Source organism: Zingiber officinale, chromosome 7A, assembly GCF_018446385.1.
Source record: "Zingiber officinale cultivar Zhangliang chromosome 7A, Zo_v1.1, whole genome shotgun sequence".
Lineage (NCBI taxonomy): Eukaryota > Viridiplantae > Streptophyta > Magnoliopsida > Zingiberales > Zingiberaceae > Zingiber > Zingiber officinale.
In genome coordinates, this window is record NC_055998.1 from 135,539,709 (window position 1) to 135,545,708 (window position 6,000).

Here is a 6,000-nt window from a genome sequence, read left to right on the forward strand (position 1 = left end):
TTGTATGTTGTGTTGTGAAGGAGAAAGGAAGCACCTGGTTCCCGTATCTCTAGGCCAATAAATTTTTTCAGTGTATGTTTATCCGACTAGTAGGTACTCATTAAGGTTTTCTTATCAATCTCATGTCTAGTTGAATCCTTGGACCGAGACTCTCCAATGTTTGACTTGATCTATTAATGAAGGGAAAGCATCTCATTCAGTATCAAAATCATAAGTATAGTCATCAAATTCTGATCGTCGTCCATTAAGCTCATCAATGTAGGTTTTGATAAGATGCATATCAGGTTCAATCTTCAGATTTACCCATTTTGGAGGAGAGCTGTTAATATTACATATAGCATAGGTCTCTTTCTTCAAGGGCTAAGGAGATGATCTATCTAAGTTTCTTTAGAAAATTTTGGATAGCATCATGATCATGTACCCACAATTTAGGGTTTAGGGTATATATATATATATATGAAAGCATCTCAAAATAAAATTTAATTTAAACTCAGGTCCATTCGGATCAACCTGAATACTGAAGTTAGGTAAAAGTTTACTCAGGTTATAGCTTGGGGGCTAAAAGCAAGTCATATACATTTGACCTGTTAATCAATTTTGAAATTTTCAATTAAAAGAAAGGGCTTTTAGCCCAAGGAGAAATCGGGAGGTCATTTTGAGTCCAAGTGGACTGCAATTCTTGACTCCATCCTTGAACTTGAATTCAACATAATCCTATATCCTAATCTGAATCCAACCCTGAACCCAAATACTGCTAACCTAAATCCAATATTTATTGGATTGACTCAGATCGAGTTATCAAATCGGATTTATTAAAGCTTGGGTACCCTCTAAATTTCATATGCACGCATTCTATTAGAGTTTATAGAATACAATAAAACTAATTAATAGCCTTGCCTGCTTGTGAATGGGTGGTCAACCCTCTATTAAGTCAAACATTTGTGTCACCTAAATTGTAGGAACTAGAACAAAGGTCGATTAGAGTGAATGGTGAATGGTCATTGTAGTTCAATTTCATATTTTGAATCATAAGCAAGGTTATTATAGTGAAAATAAAATACAAAAATAAGAGAATAAACTCATACACAACAAAATAAAATGGTTCAAAACTTTGATGTAAATGATTCTCAAAAAGTTTCTGTATCTTCTCCTTCTCAACCAATCGTTAGATGTGGGAAACAACTAACAATTTCAAAAATAATATAAGGATAGAATGCAATAAATTACAAGCTCTCTATAAATTTGACTAGTCTAAGAATTGTTAGCCTCAAAGACTCCATGAGCTCTTCCACCTATAGCATTTAATTTTATTTTCATTCTTGTTGTTTGACACCCAATAATCGACTAGTCTATCACTATCGATAGATTGTTCTTCACAATCCAATCATTGTCGCACGACGATAGCTCTTTCTTACTTTCCACGTAGACCATTAGTCCATCAAAAATTTACCGGTAATCGATTGATATCATTAGTTGACCCAATTAAAAATAAAACCATTTAAATAATTTATTGAACTATGTAGATAGGTTTCCTTATTACCCAAATAGCATTATGAAGTTTCAAATTTATCAAAATGCTTAGCACATTCTCATTATACCCCTCCTTTGCACGCAATATTTATGTGTTCCTTCAAACCATCTCATTCAACTGAAGCACTTTACCTACATGTGTGAAGTCTCCAAGTCCCATGTCATTTCCTGAGCTTAAAAGTTTCAAAAACTAAAACCCTATTCTCCCGGCCAAAGCTCTTGCATTATCGCCTAGCAAAAAGCTCTTGCATCACCATCCTCTCCATTTTCTTCTATTGTGTTTCACTCAACACTCTTCCTACGAAAGGTCTACTATTGTCACTCATTTGTATTCCCAACAATTCAAAGCCTTAGTTCATGAGAATCAAAACCCTAGTTTCCTTGCGACAAAGCTTTATTATGGGTTGTGACTTATCTTTCGGCTCCCATTTTAATCCGCGTTCTAGTTCTCCCATTTGCATCTGGTTACAAAATCACTTTCTCACATAATGTCATATCTTCAAGATTCTAACTTACCATCATCTCCAAAGGTAATATTTTTTAGGTTGTATATTGTTTTGGATTTTACAATTTCTAAAATTATTTAAGATAGTTTTATCAAAGTTGTTGATTGTATTTTATCAAGTTTTATTTTATTTTTCTATCATTGAACATTGAAGATATTGCATCAACTTATGAAAGAATGATGCAATTATCAAATTTAGGGGAAAAGTTACACTAGATGAGTGTGTTGGGACATTTTATAGAATTTGTTTTAGAGCTTCCATAAAGGGAAGAGTCCATTCAAGAATACATCACCATGAAAGACGTGCTCAACTTATAAATAATAGCCCCTCTATTTTATTCCTTACCATGAAAGATGTACTCAACTTATAAGTAATATCCCCTTTGTTTTATTCCTTAGCATATCAGGAATACCACAACTTAAGGGACTATTAATTAACACATTTGAGAATTAGGATTCAAAAGTAAGGACATTTAAATTTGTCCATTATGGTTGTCCTTCACAAAAGATGTAACAGTATTGTTTAGAATTCACATAGAAGCATACATGTCCTAATGGATTTTAATGTTACTTCTGGTAAATTATTTAATTTTTTTCTCGATTAAAGAACTTAGCTGATCCAAATTAGAAAATTTGATGAGTGATTATTATCTTCGGGTGGATTCAAATAAGCATGTTTTGTATCTATTTTCTTGTGTTTTATTTGCTTTTAGTACATGTAAAGTACCTTTATACAGGATATTGTCTATATGAGAGATGGGTGAATAGAGTATATAATTTTACTAATTGATAATATAACAATCAAATAAACAAACAATCAAAATGCAATGGAAACAAATTAACTAATTAAGCAATAATAAACTAAATTAAATATGCACTTGATTATCAACTTAACTAAGCAGACAACTTTCTTAACCAAAACTAAACAGACAAGATCAAACTTAACCAATATTTATAATACTTGACCTAATTAATATCGCAAGACTTAAGTTAATAAAATATGCAGATTCTTTATAAATGATCTTCTTGTAGGACCAAGAAGGCGATAGGGATGGATAGGGATGGATATTACGCTTTTTAAAAAAATCTGTTCAAAATCAGAAAGCAACAGAAAAACAATGACAAGCTAACACAGATTGTTACTTGGCTCACAACCCAACGATTGCTACTATAAGATCTTCGATCTCTTTGATCATTTTCGGATAGACAATACTATAATCTCTCCTCCCAAAGAACTCTCGAAGGAGGAGACAAAACCACTTGCAAATATAGAAGAAATAATAACAAACTATTACTTCTCTAATAGAATGAAGTGCTATCCAAAATAAATTTACCAACAACAAGTGTAAAACTTTGGCATTGGTTGTGAGAGATTAGGAGCGTCAACAACAATAATTGCTCCAACAGAACATAGAATGAAAGAGTTAGATTGTTGAGAATTGTTCTTCTGAGCTCGACCGTCAAGGTAGCTTTATACACCTTTTTCAGTGGACCGATCAATAGGATTGAATTCGATATTAGAGGGGGTGAATATCATTACAAATTTTACGAGCTGAAATTAATTAAAAATAACTAAAAAAATAAAGTAACACAGTAGAAATAATATAAAAGTTAATTGAGCACAATCTAATTAATGGAAACAAAACAAGGTAACTATGCAAAACTTGTATTACAGTTTATCAACGAGAGCAAAAATTAACATGCACAACAATTATAAAAAATGCTTCTTATTTCTAATCGATCCTTTTCAAAAAGCTTTTGTAGATGGAGAAACCTTACAAAAAAAAATATCTAAAAATTAAGTACACGAATAAATAATATGACAACACAAGAGAAATAAAGGATTATATGCTAGGTGTTACTGATTGGAAATAAAGCACAAGTTGCAGCGTGTCATTGTCGAGCACAGAGAGCACTAGAGCACAAGCACATTAGCACAAGAATAGAAAGAGATGATTTAAAACCTCTGCCTCAAGACACTTTATATAGTCCTCCTTTATTGCCGACATGGCAAGCTCCAGTTAACTGGAGCCTCTCTGGTCGCCTGCAAGCTACTGACGTGGTTGTAACTTTTATCTGATAGATCATGTTGTCTATGTTCTCAGGTCGATTAGAGCATGGTCAAATCTCACCTTGACTGTCTCGCTCGAATCATTGGATAATGTCTGTTAGTCTCTTTGATGACCGGCTAGATGGGGGTGAATAGCTTGCATAATAAAAAAAAAATTCTCGAACTTTTACAGCTTTAATAAATTTAACACTTGCATAAGAAATAAAAGACTAATTAAAGAAAGGAAGAGGCTACGATTTTTAGTTGGTTTTAACTGGAAGGTTGTTAATCCAAAACTTTGAAGCACTAATTAAATTCTCCTTCAGGCGTAGGCAGAGAAGTCTCTTATAGCAGTTGAATCACTCAATTAAAAAGCTAAATAAAAAAATGATTACAAGTATTCTATCTAAGCTTATGGGACCAGGGTTGTGTTTATAACCCTGGTCGGGCGCCTGGAAGGATTCCAGGAGCCTGGGGGGATAAACTTTTATCCCCATCATAACGGAACGCATCACGTCGTATTTCAGATAAAAACCTGCTTCGGGCACCAAGATTCGGAAAGTCAACATTCTCTTGACTTTTCATCCCAATCTTCCGCTCTAGTTCTGGTCGTATTGGTCTGGGTCTTTCACTCTGACTTTGCTCGCTTGGGTGATTTCGGTCATCTGGAATAGGGCTCAGCCGAACACATTTTCAGGCCTTCGAGCAATCTTCTGCTCGAGCTTCTCGTCCCTTGGAAATGTCACGCGCCTCCTTCTCCTCCGTTCGTGTACTCTTCCACAGCACCTCGTCCCTCGAATGCACCAAGTCTGTCGTCTCTCTCCCGTGTCGTCTTCGCTAGCTGCATCTTTCGTTCGACTTCATGTACTCCTAAGTTCCTGCATACTTAGGCACAGGGATTAAATTCCAACAAGACCTAACTTTACTTAGTTAATCACATTAAAACTACCATGAGGTACTTATAATATCTACTACTGGTTGCATGAAAGCTATTCTGGTTGCCTATACACTATAATTGCCTCGACTCAGCTACGATCACCTGGACCCTCTGACTTCACTAATCGAGAGTTATCACCAGCTAGTCATTCGTACTCTTTTTGGTTATCTAGAACTGTCAAACTTTACTTCCCTACAATAGTTACACATATTAGTATGATAGAATATTTTAAGTTACTCTCACTTGATTAGATGTAAGCTCCTAGCTGACCCATCTAGTGCGTGTTGTCAAGCTTTTGCTCCCAGCTTATTCCACTTGGACTTATTTGTCAAGTCTTCTACTTTGACTCCACTTGAACTTGTTTGCCAAGGTTTCAGCTCCCACCTGACTTCTACATGGACTTATTTGCCAAGCCTTTAATTCCCAACTGACTTCCACTTGAACTTGACCCACCTAGTTCCAAAGTAGGACCTTCTTGCTTGGTTCCCAACTAAGACTTAACTCCTTCTTGATTTCCAATCATGACTTAAGTTGCCTAGTTCCACTAGGACTTAGTCACAACCTAGTTCCCAACTATGACTTTAGTTGCCTAGCTCTACTAGTACTTAGTCACTGTCTTATTTCCAACCAGGACTTCACTATCTTTCAAGTAACCTACTCTTGCACACTTAAAATAAATTTATTAGATCTTGATAAACTTACCTTTAACCTTAGTTGTACATTAAAATTTTGTGTTTAATGTTGTACTCCCACCACCAATAATCTTACCCTTTTGATAGTATAAAACTTAAGTTAAAATTAGTTTAAAACAATCAAAAAATAATTTTTGAGATTTACATTCAATGTATGATAAAGAAAAATAATAAGTACAATCATATATGAATATATTAATATAAATATCAACTCCTCCTTAATCATAACTCCCCCTTAATCATATAAAATGTTTGGAATTTGTAAATTGGGAAGTTTAATTTTAAA